The sequence below is a fragment of the Elephantulus edwardii genome, unplaced genomic scaffold (assembly GCF_000299155.1).
Source record: "Elephantulus edwardii isolate Elephantulus edwardi_28Jun2011 unplaced genomic scaffold, EleEdw1.0 scaffold00271, whole genome shotgun sequence".
NCBI classification, from domain to species: domain Eukaryota; kingdom Metazoa; phylum Chordata; class Mammalia; order Macroscelidea; family Macroscelididae; genus Elephantulus; species Elephantulus edwardii.
The window spans coordinates 3,678,511-3,692,999 of record NW_006400021.1 but is presented as its reverse complement, the minus strand read 5'-3'; the positions used below and the strand labels follow the sequence as shown (position 1 = coordinate 3,692,999).

Sequence of the window (14,489 nt, the reverse complement as noted above, 5' to 3'; positions counted from 1 at the left end):
TGGGGCAGTAGGGACAAGTGTATTGGAGACAGTGAGATTAGCTCAGGATAGGACAGGTTCAGAGCTCTTGTGCATATGGTCGCTGTAAGCCATAGGCAACTCAATGGTACATAACAACAACATAGCTAACTAGTAACAAAATTAATTAAAATGCCATTTACACCCAGCCTGTAAAGTTGAGTTTTATGTTTGTATATGTCTTTAATATGTGTATAGTATTAATGTAGAGAAAATGCCTAGGAATGACAGAAGAATTGATTCCTTTGAGCTGTGGTCCTGGAGAAGAGTATTGAATATACCGTGGACCGCTAGGAAAACAAACAGGTTCATCCTAGAGAAAGGGAAACCAAGCTGCACCTTAGAGGCAAAGATTCTGAAGCTCCTTCTGACTAACTTTGGGCATGTTGCAAGGAGGGACCAGTCCTTGGAGAGGGAAACATGTTTGGAAGGGTTGAGGAACAGCACAAGAGAGGAAGACCCTGGGTGAGATGGAGTGATTCAGTGACTGGAGTAATGGGAGTAGGTGTGTCATACAATAAGCTTAACACAGGATAGAGCCAGGTTCAGAATTGTACATAGGGTCATTATGAGTCGTAAGTGACTCAGTGGCACATAAAAGCAAGCAACAATGTAGAAAAAATAAGAACATGATCAGTTAAAAAACAAACCAACATGTGTTGAATGGCTAGTATATCTTAGAAACAAGAGAATAAGGAGAAAAATCCACAAGCAATAGGAAAGAAAACAGATTTTGTGAAAGTCAGTATTCATTCTTTTTCCTCTGAAGGTCAATTTAAATTGTCCTTGCTGAATTTGGGATGGAAGTAAATTGGGATAGATTTCATGCCTAATATGGCATGCTTCTGAGCTCTGTTTATGAGTGAAGTTCTGAAGCCAAAAGAAGGCTTACTCAAAAACTCCAACTCATTGACAACTAGCACCAACCCTTCATTACTCTCTACTGGGTTTCCAAGACCAAATTACATGGGAGGAAATTGACTGTTTTTCTCCCTTGAACCCACTAGTGGATTCAACTGCCAGAGAAGTGTGACCTTTGGATTAACAGCACATCTCTCTAGGAACTACACCACCAACATTCCCCGCAAAAAGCTGCTTCTTCTGTGCCATAGAGTCCGAACCCCATAGCTGACCCTCTGGTCGGTTTTCAGAGGCAGTGTTAATCTCATGGGAGGAGAGTGCTCCCATCCCACGGAGCAGCTGGTGGACTGGAACCACATGCCTTTGGAATTGCAACGCAGCTTCTTTCCACTATAATTTTTCCCCCCACTATCTTTTTTTTAATTCACTAGAATTTGGAGGTTTTAAAGGAAGGATAGATAGGATATCATCACTGCAATTAAAAAGGGATTATAGTGTATGGTTAGGATAACTAGATGTATGAAACAATTCCAGATCAGCACAAACCCATGAAGGAGTAAATGGGCAAACTCATTGCATTTATGTACCAAAATGTGTATTTTAGGGAGCTCTAGCAGTCAAGTGATAAGGAGCTGTGCTGCCCACTCAAAGGCGTGTGGTTCAAATCTACTAACTGCTCCTTCCTTGGGAAAAGGAAAAGCAGTCTCCGCCTGTATCGTTTACAGCCACTGAAAACCCACTGGGGATGGTCAGCTATGAATCAGTTCCAACTCGACGGCACCTAACAACAATATATATGTTTTAAAGAATGCTTTATTTAACTCAGCTTAAAGAAAAAGAATTGATGTCATTATAAGCACTTATTCAGGAAAGAGAACATGAAGTAGTCTTGAAGATTGGATGAGGAGCGTATGCTTAGGAGCAAGTAACTTTTCATATGGAACAAGCAGTGTAGATGCTAGAATGGTGGCCTGAGAACTGACCTCATGACAGACTCCTAACCACAGAGAACAGAGCCTTTTTGGGAAGGAGTGAGAAATTAAGTTAAGCCTGTTCCAGAGGTCATAGAATGCTGGCAGAGGAGAAGTGAGAGTTTAAAAATTGTATTACCATTCATTGCAAATGGATGTATAAATGGATTCCATTTCTATTGAGGGAACATTGACAACGTCTATTAAAATTAAAATTGCAAATGTTCTTTGGCTCAGTAATTCCGCTTCTAGGAATTGAGCCTCTTAATATTATTTCACACACATGTGTGCACCATTTGTCAGTTGCAAAAAGTTAAAAGTTATGCCCATCAACAGAGGTCGAATTAATTATTCTATAGTCATAGAGTGGAATATTGTGCAGTGATTGGTAAGAGTGAAGCATACTAGGGAGCTCTGGTGGCAAGAAGCTGCACTGCAATCCCAGGGGTACGTGGTTTGAATCCACCAGATGCTCTGCTGGAGAAGGAGGGGCGGTCTCCTCCTGTACCAGTCAGATTCGATTTGACAGTACTCACACAAAAATATAATAAAATAAATTTATTTAAAAAAAGACCTGAACCTTTCTATTAAAAAAAAAAAAGAATGAAGCAACCTTACTTTAAAGAACAAGCTGTAAAATATATTGGGGAAAAAAAACAAAGTGAAGAATAATACAGTATGTTGTCACTGTGGTGTGTGTATGTATGTGTGTGTAATATGTGTATTGATGCATCTATGTGTATGTAACATGCATCAATGTGATGTATGTTTCTGTATGTACACGCATATAGAGAGATCATAGAATGTCTGTGTGGTGATGTATACCTACACACACAAAAAAGTTAATAGCCGCACAAAAATTGTTAGCTTTGGTTTCCTCTGGGAATGAAATCTAGATAATTTTTCACTGAATTATCTCTTGTACTTTTAAATTCGATGAGTATAAGTTATTTATAAGAGGAATATTTTAACAATTATTCAAGGCATATATTTATCAGTAGAGGCTTGGGAGATTTCTATAGTACAAGTATTTCAGGAAGGTGAATAACAGTAAATTGAATTGAAAAGGGTTAAATATTAGCTTAGAAATTGTGTATGCATCAGATAATAATTGATCTGTCCTTTGGCAGTTCGCAGTGAAATGAAGAAAGATGTATTTATTGAGCATGTTGTTGTTCCTGTTTGATGCTATCCAGTGGGCTCTGCCTTACAGCAGCCCTGCGTACAACAGAACCAAACCCAGCCCAATCCTAGGCCATACCACAGTCTCTGCTTTGCTTAAGCCACTCTGTAGTCACTGTGTCACTCCATTCTGGTCAAGGATCTTCTTCACTGACCCTCTGCTTTTCCAAGTATCATGCCCTTTGCTAAACACATACCTCTCCTAATAACATGTCCAAAGTATGTGAGGCACCTTCACCATCCTTACTTCTAATAAGTACTGTAGATGCACATCTAAGACAGATTTGCTTGCTCTTTTGGTAGTTCATGGTGCAGTCAGTATTCTTCCCCAGCACCACAGTTGAACAGCATCAGTTCTTCAGTCTTCATTATTCAGTGTCCAACTTCCAGATGTATATGAGATAGTTTAAAATACTATGATTTGAGTCAAGAAGATCTTAGGGGGGTTATTATTATTAATAATAATATTATTAATAATAATAATAATAATAATGTTATTGAAAGTTTACAGAGATTTTGGATTTCCATTCATTCATTGTTGCACGTTTCTCCCTGTCTACCCCTCCCCTCCAGTTCGTTCTTCTCTTTGAAAAGTAAAAGAAAAATTCTTTCACTGTTATACAATCCCTCCCCCCAAGTCCACTCCACTATGCAACCTTCATTATGGACTCATGTCATGACAATAATGCCTAATTATATATACCTTTTAAACAGTTCTCTCTCTTTTCTGTTTGAATGTAGTATACATAATTTTATCCCATCTTTCTCAGTCTTCTCCCCAACCACTATGTCATTCCCATTTTACAACAGTGCCACTATGTAGTGTATGTCCTTTTGTGACTGGGATATTTCACTCAGCATCATGTCCTCCAGGGTCACCCATTTTGTATAATATTTCATGAGTTCCTTGTTTTTCAATGCAGCATAGTATTCCATTGTGTGACTATACCAGAGCTTCTCTATCCATTCATTTGTTCATGGGCACTTAGATTGTTTTCAACTCTTTTCTATTGTGATCAAAACTGTGATAAACATGGGTTGCATATATCTGCTTGGATGTCAGTTATGGTTTCTTTGGGGTATATTCCCAGTAGTGGAATTTCTGGGTCCAATGGTATCTCTACTTGCAACTTTTTGAGAAAGAGCCATACAGCCTTCCATAGTGGTTGCACCATTTTACACTGTCACCAACAGTGGAAAAGGGGTTCCAGTTTCTCCACAACCTCGTTTTTAAAGCCATATCTTTGTTCTTTAGCACTTTACAAAGTCCTTGGAAGCAGATTTTCCCACAGCAATCAGTCGTTTGTTTGATTTTCTGACTGCTGCTTCTGTGGATGTTGATTGTGGATCCAAGTAAAATGAGATCCTTGACAATTTCAATCTTTTCTCATTTATCATAATGTTGTCTATTGGTCCAGACCTAAGGATTTTTGTTTTATGTTGAATTGTAACCTACAACAGAAGCCAGAGTCCTTGATGTTTCTCAGCAAGCCCATCAGTGAAGTACACTTCACTTGGAACAAGCGAAAGTTGCATCAGATGCATCTTAAGAGTTATTGATGCGTTTTCCACCAGTCCTGGTGCCACATTTTTCTTCATATAGTCCAGCTTCTCATACAGGTGAAGAAAGGTTACAACCTTGATACAGACTTTTCCTAATTTTAAATGGTACAGTAAGTGTCTCCTTGTTTGGCTCCAACAACTTCTTGGTCAATGTACGTTTTTCACATGAACATAATTAATTTCTCTGAAATTTCCATTTTGAGGCATTGCTATCCATAATTTGTGAAGAATCCACACCGTCGGGGTATTTGCAGTCAATAAAACACAAATCTGCATCTTTCTGGTGTCCTCTGCTTCCTGAGAAGGTCCATCTGACACCAGTGAAGATACTCTTTCAGTGACCTCTTCTGAATCCAGCTTGAATTTTGATAGTTCCTTGTTGATGTACTTATCCAGCCATTTTTAAATCATCTTCACTAAGGTTTTATTTGTATGTGATTTTGATGATATCATTTGATAGTTTCCAAATTCCATTGAATCACCCCCGCTTTTTTTTTTTTGGAATGAGTACAAATACGAATTTCTTCTAGTTGGTTGGCCAGGTAGCTATCTTCCAAATTTCTTGGCATTTACTAGTAAGCATATTGGACTGCATCTGTTTGTTGAAACACCGCCATTCGTGTTCCATCAATTCCTGGAACCTTATTTGCAGAGGATGCTGGGGGATCAATCAGTGTATTGTACATAGGAGAGAGAAATTTAATCAACAAGATTAATGGCAGGTTGAATGCAAACATAGAAAACAAGAGGGTCAAAGAGGAACAGGCAGTTGACTCTCAGTTAATGGAAACTGGCTAATCAAAAAATGAAAACTACTGAATTGGCAGCATATTTAGAAGCTAGGAATAAGGTGGATTATTTCTTCCCTTTCATGTATATGTACACATTTCTAAGTTTGTTGTGTTGCATATTATTACTACAGACCACATCTGGACTGCATGAGAGGAATCCCATCAACTCTTAGTGTAAGAACAGCTGCCAAGGCTTACTCATTAGTCTTCCTGGTCTCCTGGCATCACCTAGTAATAAATTAGGTGATCTCTGAGACCCTGCCAACTTTCAGAGTATGTGAATGTGAGGTCTATCAAGACTAAACAATTTTCTTAGAGCTGTGTGGCGTGTCTAAGCTCTAGCTATGAATATAAGCTTGACTTCACATAAAGAGGCTCGTCAGTTACCTTCTCATGCTAACTCTTTCCTGAGGCAGTCTGAGTAATAAATATATACTCACTGAATACTTAAAATACCTCTTTTTTTCTTTTTTTAAAAAATTTTATTATTTTGTGTGTGTACTGTCAAATCGGATCTGACTAGTATTGGAGCAGAGCATCTGGTGGATTCAAACCTCGTAGGTCTGGGATTACAGTGCACCTTCTTGCCACTAGGGCACCAGGGCTCCCTTAAAATACCTCTTAACAAAGTGATGCAAAGTTCATTAAAGCTATAGAAAACCTATTATACAGAGAGTCTTTTATCTTTGCCATGGCATTAGAACCAACTCATGACTGACTCTCCAGCAGGTTTTCTATATAAACTGCACAGGAGAAGATTGCCCATCTTCCTTGTATGGAGCAGCTGTTGGATTTGAACCACCTGCTTTAGGGTTGGCAGTGCCCTTCCCTACCACTAGACCACAAACAGTATCATAGGGAAATAAAAACTGCAGAAAAGACTATGAAGAAGTCAGAATGAGAGGAAAGAAAGGTCTGGTGTCCTGCTTTTTAGGACCCATAAAGTTCCTTTGCAGGCAGCAGAATATTGCTGAAGATTATTAAAAATGTCTTGAACAATACATTGACCGTGAAGTGACAGAAATTGAGGCTGGATTTAGAAGAGGTATCAGATATATCATTACTGATGTCAGATGGATCTTGAAGGAATGCAGAGAATGCCAGAAGGATATCTACTTGTGTTTTATTGACTATACAAAGACACTTGACTATGTAGAACACCACATATTATGGCTCACATTGAAAAGAATGGGAATTCCAGAACACTTAATTGTACTTTTGTGAAACCTATGTCTAGACCAAAAAGCTGTTATCTGAATAGAACAAGGAAATACAACATGATTTAAAATCAAGAAAAGTGTCTCTCAAGGCTGTATGCTTTCTCTGCACCTATTCAATCTATATGCTTAACAATTCATTTGGAAAGCTGGACTTTATGAACAAGAATGTGTCCTCAATAGCAGTGGAAGACTGCATTATGCAGGTAATGCAATTTTGCTGTAAGTGAAGATGACCTAAAGTGTTTGCGGCAGAAGATCAAAGACTACAGCCTTCAGTATGGATTGCATCTAACATCAGGAAAACACAAATCCTCACCACTGGAGCAATAGGCAACATCATGTTTAATGGAGAAAGAATTAAAATTGTCAACAATTTTATCTTCCTTGGATCCACACTCAATACCTTTATGATTATTTGGAACCCTTTCTTGACTGGTATCAGCAGTCAAGAAATCAAAAGATGTATTATATTGGGAAAATCTGTTCTTACGAATTTCTCTAAAGTTCTAAGGAGCAACGAGGTCAGTTTAAAGGCTAAGGTGCACCTGATCCATCCATAGTATTTTCAGTTACTTGCTATGCATCTGAACATTGAACAGTGAGTAAGGAAGATAGAGTAAGGATCAGTTCCTTTGTCTTGGAAAAAGTGCAGACATGGAGCTCCTTAGAGGTAAGGATGGTGAAACTTCACTCACATACTGTGGGCATGTTGTTTAGGAGCGGCCAGTCATGGGAAAAGGGCATCATACTGGGAAAAATGGAAGATCAACATAAGAAGACCCTTAACAAGATGGATTGACACAGTGATGGTCACAATGGGCTCAAGTATATCAGAGATGATGAAGATGACACAGGATAGGGCAGAGTTCAGATCCTGTTTTTATGGGGTGATTATGATTTAACAGCATATAACAACAACAAATTCTTTTGATTTGTGACTTAGAACTGTCAGTGATAGCCAGGGTCAGCATCCTAGATAAGCAAATAATCCTACTGATTCCTGATTTGATATTCCATATTTTAAATTCCATTTCTCAATCTTCCTGATACAGAAACAACGCTAACCCCAAAGTCTCTGATTTTGTGAATGCATGAGGAGTTTGTAGTCTTTGTTTAGTTCATTCAGAACTTTAGTCCTTTATTCAATTTGATATTTTAGTCATCTTAATCATAAATACTAAAGGAATATTAAAAGATGTAAAATCAAGCAACAGAAGAGGTAGCATATATCTTCATCTCTTATTCATTTGGGGTCAAGCTTCATTCAAAAGTATTCATTCAAAAAGTATTTGCAAATACTTTTGTGACTGTTTTGGTATGAGAAAGTTGAGTATTCACTCTCATTTTACAAGGAACAAGTTTTTATATAGTATGTATTTGATATTTTCCTGCCATTCACTCTCATTTTACAAGGAACAAATTTTTATATAGTATGTGTTTGATATTTTCCTGCCATCTCTCTCAAAAACCCACAAAGCTCATATTTGTATGTGGGTTGTGTGCCAATAAAAGTTGTTGACACTTAAATGTGAATTGCGTATTAATTTCACATGTCAGGAATATGTTTCTTTTTATGTAATTTCCCTGATCACTTAAAAAATAACAACTATCCTTAGCTGATGGGCCACTGAGGAAAGAACAGAAGAGATTGGTCTCTGGACCGTAGTTTGCCAACCCCTGTCATTTGTTTGCTGAAACATGAAGCCTTCACTCTGTAGGTGGAACGTAAGAGAACCCGAGCACAAAACTTGGTACTGAAATGACCACATGATTAACATGATTCCTAAAGAGTACATTTCATCTAGTAAGCCCTCAAAAGTTGTAGCATTCAGAATTGTGCCATAAACTTAAAAAGATGACAAGATATGTAGGATCATATTTGAAACTCAAAGCTAGGCATGTAGATAAGCATCCCCTTTCCAGGACATCGCCCAAGTCCCCATCTGTGCAAGCTTCTGCCTTGGGTATCTGAGTGGGAACTGGGATCTCTCTTCCCACTCTTGTCATTGGAAGCTGCCTGCGAAGTTGGTGGAGGCTGCAGTGCTGAAACCCAATCTTGCTTCACCAGTGCCAAGGATAGTGTTTCAGAGTACATATTCTTTACACCTTGGATATGATTGAGATTGAAAAGTAGAAGGCTAAAGTGATCCCATTTTAAAAGCTGTGGGACTTTGTGCATTAAACCTTGAAAAGTTCTACATGTAAAGATAGATATTCATTCTGAATTTTTCTTTCTGTTAAAGATGTTTGATCCAAATAACTTTATGCTAGCTACTGTGAGGACTCTGAAGTCATGATCAAGGTATCAGAAACTGCAGCTGTAGGGCAGCAAAAGAGATAAAACGGAAATTTATTCAACAGAGACTTGAGTAGACTTTGATATGCCAAAGCAAGTTGATTTAAAGACAATTAAGAGATCTTTTCCAGGAGCTGGTAGACTGTTCAAGGGAGAGATAAGTACATAAACAGATGCTTCAAGAAGAGATTTGTGGAAATAGAAGTTTCAACTGATTGCATCATGATTTTTGAGGCTAGAAGCAAATAAATTCTTGAGTGTTTCCAGATGCTGTGTGTCTAGGCAAGAGGACATTTGAGGAGCTGGGGTATTTGATGTGTGTTCTCTTCAAGGTCTTGGCTGCTATCTGTTTATAATACATTTCTAGTTGTACTTGTGTTTGGGGGTTCTTTATTTTCCTACATTTTATTATGGTCTGGGTGAAAGTTTACGCAGCATATTTAACGATTCATACACAACAATCCCTTTCAACAATACTATGAACATTTTGTCCTGTTAAGGACCTGAAGTGTTTGCTTATTGCAGAAGGTCAAGGACTACAGTCTTCAATATGAATTGAAATTCAATTGTCAAGAAGACAAAGCTTCTCACCACTGGGCCAATTGGCAGCACCATGATGGATGGAGAAGAGATTGAGGTTAACAATTTCAGCTTCCACAGTCAACATGCTTGGCATCAGCAGTCAGGAAATCAAATTGCTCAGGGAAAATCTGTTGGCAGGGACCTCTCAAAAGTGCTAAAGAGCAACAATGTGGAAACTAAGGTTTCTAGAGGCTAAGGTATGCCTGATTCAGGCGATGGTCTTCACAATACTTGCTGATCATCAAAGAGCTGAAGGATGACAGAAGAATAGATAACTTTGAGTTGTGTTCGAGAAGAGTATTCAGCATACCGTGCACTGACAAGAGAACAGACAGGTTTATCCTGGAGAAGGAGAAAGCAGTCACTCCTTGGAGGCACGGATTTTGAAGCTTCATCTCATATAATTTGGGCATGTGGCCAGGAGGGACCAACCAGTCCCTGGAGTGGGACATCATGCTTGGAAGGGTGGAGGGATTGCGCAGAAGATCCCATTAGATGAATTGACACAGTGACTGGGATAATGAAGGTGGGTGTATCAGAATTGAGACTGGCTTAGGATAGAGCAGAATTCCAAACTATTGTGTAACAAAACAACATTCTCCAACCCTGTTTGCCACCCTCCCCTACAAGCATCAAGTTACAAGGTTTACTGGAGCTAAAGAATAATGAACACTTGTGAACACAGTTCCCAGAAGGAAAAGGCATCATGAATTATGGAGATGCTACAGGGAGCTCTGGTGGCCTAGTGCTGCAGTCCCAAAGGCACCTGGTTTGAATCTGCCAGCAGCTCCATAGGAAAGGGAAGGGCAGTCTCCTCCTGGATGATTTACCACCTCTGAAAACCCATTGAAGAGTCAGTTATGAGTCTTTTCCGACTTGATGGCACACTGTAGCCTGACTCAGGAGTATTGGAATAATTTGAAGCACTCATACTGCACCCATATTGTTAAGTTTGCAGCAGCCAAAAACCAGAAGGGGGCAGCAAAAAGTCATCTGCTTCTCCTGTGGAGAAAGGGAAAGGTCTAAAGGAGTTTCTGGTTAGAAAAATCCTGTACCCAAATTAACCTCTTGCAAGATCTTATCAAATCAGTAATTAAGAAGTACTGGAAAAATGACAGGAGCACATTTAAAGAGTTGAAATAGAAATTCAAGCTCTGCTTCCAGTGGTTTAATTTTAAGTGCAGAAGAGTTGTTCAGAGTAACTAAAACTGCTTAACATTGTCATTCTCCACTATGTTTTATTGGTTTGTTGTTTTCATGTTCAGCTGTAGGAAGCCAAGTACAATTTTCTAGTTGTGTATCCTTTTATAGGAAATTTGGCCAAGTAATGTTAGAAGACAATTTATAGTTTGTCCATATTTTAAATAAAAAGGTATGTCTTTCTTATCTGGCATAAGTACATAATAGCATAAGAACTGTTTTAAAAAAATTTTATGGACAAAAATTAAAAAAACTCACTTTTCAGTGCCAGGTTTTTGTTACACTTCTATGTTTTATTCCTTTTAAAGTTAATCTAAACTTAATTTTCAAATTTCATCTCTGAGTTCAATGCAGTTTCCACTAAAATATCACCAGCATTTTTTTTTATGGAAACTCACATATGAACCAAAGATTGAAGGGCAAGAATAAGTAAAATAATTTTTAAAAGACTAAGTTATATAGCATCAGGATTAGAGGAAAACTCATCTGATAATCTGCATTATACAGATGACAAAACCCTGCTTGCTGAAACTCAGGATCTGAAGTGCTTGCTGCAAAAAGTCAAGGGCTGCAGCCTTCAATATGAACTGAAGCTCAACATCAAGAAAACAAAGATTCTCGCTTGGCCAGGAACCTGCAGAGACCCAGAGGCTGACCAACAGGGCAAGCACCCTGGCGTCCTGGGTCTTGTAGCACATTAACCACGATGATAACATTTCTTGGACTCTTATGCATGCTAGGCACTGCTGAGTACTTTATGTACTCAGCCCTCTGAGGCAGAAATAGAAGAGACCTTGAAGAGACTGCAGAGCAAGAAGGGCATGCAAGGAATCCTCATGGTGAACACGGAAGGCATTCTCATCAAAAGCACCCTGGACAATTCCACTATCACACAGTACCCCAACCTCATGCACAACTTCTTCTGGAAGGCATGGAGCACGGTGTGAGAAATCGACATCCCCAGAATGACCTCAGCTTCCTTCAGATTTGCTCCAAGAAAAATGAAATTATGGTTGCACCAGATAAAGACAATTTCCTGATTGTGATTCAGAATCCAACTGAGTAACCTTCTCTCTTGGGTCCCTGTGTTATTCCTTAATTTAATGCCACCCAAGAAGATTGTTAGTTATAGTCATACCAACCCACTACAAGTGGAAATCCCCCAATGATCCACTCATTCCAGGCTACTGATCAAGGGCAGGTGGCTCAGTCCAGCCACCTAACCCACAGAATCCCTCTGCTGCACCAACTGCTTCCAAGTTCCCAGGCTGAGGGCCTTCTCCTTCCAAGAGGTCCTTCTCTAACCACTTCTGGGATTTGGAGCTTGAGCTGCAGAGCACCCAGCCCAGCTTCCTTGTGACCTTCAGTTCACTTGGAAAAGGCTGTTTTACTTTCATTAAAAATAACCAAGATGCTTTAAAAAAAAAAAAGAAAACAAAGATTCTCACCACTGGTTTGATTGGCAGCGTCATGATAGACTCTGAAGGGATTGAAATTATTAACAGCTTTTGTTTGCTTGGCTCCACAATCAACACTCTTGTTACCAGCAGCCAGGAAATTAAAAGACAAATTGCACTGGGAAAGTCAACTGTCAGGGACCTCGCCAATGACTGCTGAAGAGCAATGATGTTAGTCTAGAGACTAAGGTACGTCTGATACAGGCCATGGTCTTTGCACTTACTTGCTATGCATCAGAAAGCTGGACAGTGACTACGGATGATAGAAAATTGATGCCTCTGAGCTGTTGTGCTGGAGAAGAGTATTGAATATACTATTAACTGCTAGGAGAACAAATAGGTTCTTCCTAGAGAATGTCAAACCAGGCTGCTCCTTGGAGGCAAGGATTCTGAAGCTTCATCTGACACACTTTGGACATGTTGCAAGGAGGGACAAATCCTTAGAGATATGCTTGGAAGGGTGGAGGGACAGCACAAGAGAGGAAGACTCTCAGTGAGATGGATTGATTCAGTGATGGGTACTGGGGTTATGGCAATAGGTGTGTCAGAGACAATAAGGTTTGCACAGTATAGAACAGGGTTCAGAGCTGTTGTTCATAGGGTCATTATGAGTCGCAAGCAACTTGGTACATAACAACACAACAACAGCAAGTTAATTTTTTTTATATATATATTAGTGATTTTGTTCTATCATTTTCATACTCTGTCAGGTCACTTTTTTGGGAATGTGAGTAAATATGGATTTCTTCCAGTCAGTTGGCCAGCTGGTTGTCCTCCAGATTTTTTGGCACAACCTCATGAGCACTTACCGGCTGCACCTGTCTGTTGAAATATGTCAGTTGTTATGCCATCTATTTCTGGGGCCTTATTTTTTGTAGTCTTTTTTCAGAGCAGCAGGAACTTTTTCCTTCATCACCATTGCCTCTTGATCATATATTGTTTCATGAAATTCTTCCACGTCAGCCAATTCTTTTTGGTACAGTGACTCCGTGTACTCCTTCCATCTTCTTTTAATGCTTCCTGGATCATTCAGTGTTTTGCCCATTTTGTTGTTGTTGTTGTTGTGTGTTGTTGTCAAGTCACCTGTGACTCCTAGCAACGCTATGTACAACAGTTCAAAATCCTGCTCTATCAAGCCAGTCTCACTGACTCCAACACACGTAACCCCATTGCCCCAGTTATTATGTCAGTCTATCTGATCAGGGGTCTTTCTCTTCTGTGCTGTCCCTTCACCCTTCCAAACATAAAGGCCTTCTCCAAAAACTAGTCTCTCTTGGCTACTTGCCGAAGTTTGTAAGATGGAGCTTCAAAATTTTTACCTCCAAGCAGAAACTTGATTTCACCTTCTCTTAAGACAGAATTATTTGTTCTCCTGGCAATCCATGGTATGTTCAGTACTCTTCTCCAGCAACACAATTTAAAGGCATCGATTTTTCTTTTCATCTTTTGTCGTTGCTCAGCTTTCTGATGCATAGCAAGTACTTGTGAAGAACATGGACAGAATCAGGCACACCTTAGTCTCTAGACTGACATAATTGCTCTTCAGCACTCTGGAAAGACTTCCCCAAAGCAATTCATCTTTTTATTTCCTGACTGCTGGTGCCAAAAGTGTTGATTGTGGAGCCGAGCAAGCTGAAATTATTAACAACCTCAATCTCTTCTCTATTTATCATGTCAATTTCCCAATCTGTCAGTTTGCTGCATTGAGGCAATCTGGATTTGCAAAAGAAAAACTCACTCATTGGTACGCAATCCCACACACACATCCCCCAACCCCAAATATAATCCACTCTGCAACCCTCATTCCGTACTCTTACGATAAACATAATGCCCTAAAATATAAAATATTCTCTCCCCCAAAGACTTCAATGCCATAAACATATTTCATCCAGTTTTTCTCAGTCTTACCTGCATCCCGATGTCAGCCTCATTCTACAACAGTGGCACTATATAGCATTTGTCCCTTTGTGACTGAGATACCTCACTCAGCATAATGTCCTCCAGGGTCACCCATTTTGAATAATATTGCATGAGTTCCTTGTTTTTCAATGCAGCATAATATTCCATTGTGCGAATATACCACAGCTTCTCTACCCACTCGTTTGTTGATGGGCATTTGGGTTGTTTCCAACTCCTTGCTATTGTAAACAAAGCCGCAGTAAACATGGGTATGCGTATATCTACTTGGGTGCCATTTATGGTCTCTTTACAGTATATTCCCAGTAGTGGAATTGCTGGGTCAAAAGGTATCTCTATTTGCAACTTTTTGAGAAAGCGCCACATCGCTTTCCACAGTGGTTGCACCATTTTACTCTCTCACCAACAGTGAATAAGGGTTCCAGTCTCTC

The 14,489-nt window shown here is 39.3% G+C and overlaps 1 protein-coding gene and 1 pseudogene across 2 annotated transcripts in view; both read left to right on the top strand.

Annotated features, from left to right (window-relative positions):
• The window catches only part of LOC102847021 (28S ribosomal protein S27, mitochondrial-like), a 119,203-nt gene that overhangs the window by 41,543 nt on the left and 63,171 nt on the right, over positions 1-14,489 (top strand). The window lies entirely within an intron of this gene.
• LOC102850550 lies at positions 9,652-11,750 on the top strand (annotated as a pseudogene).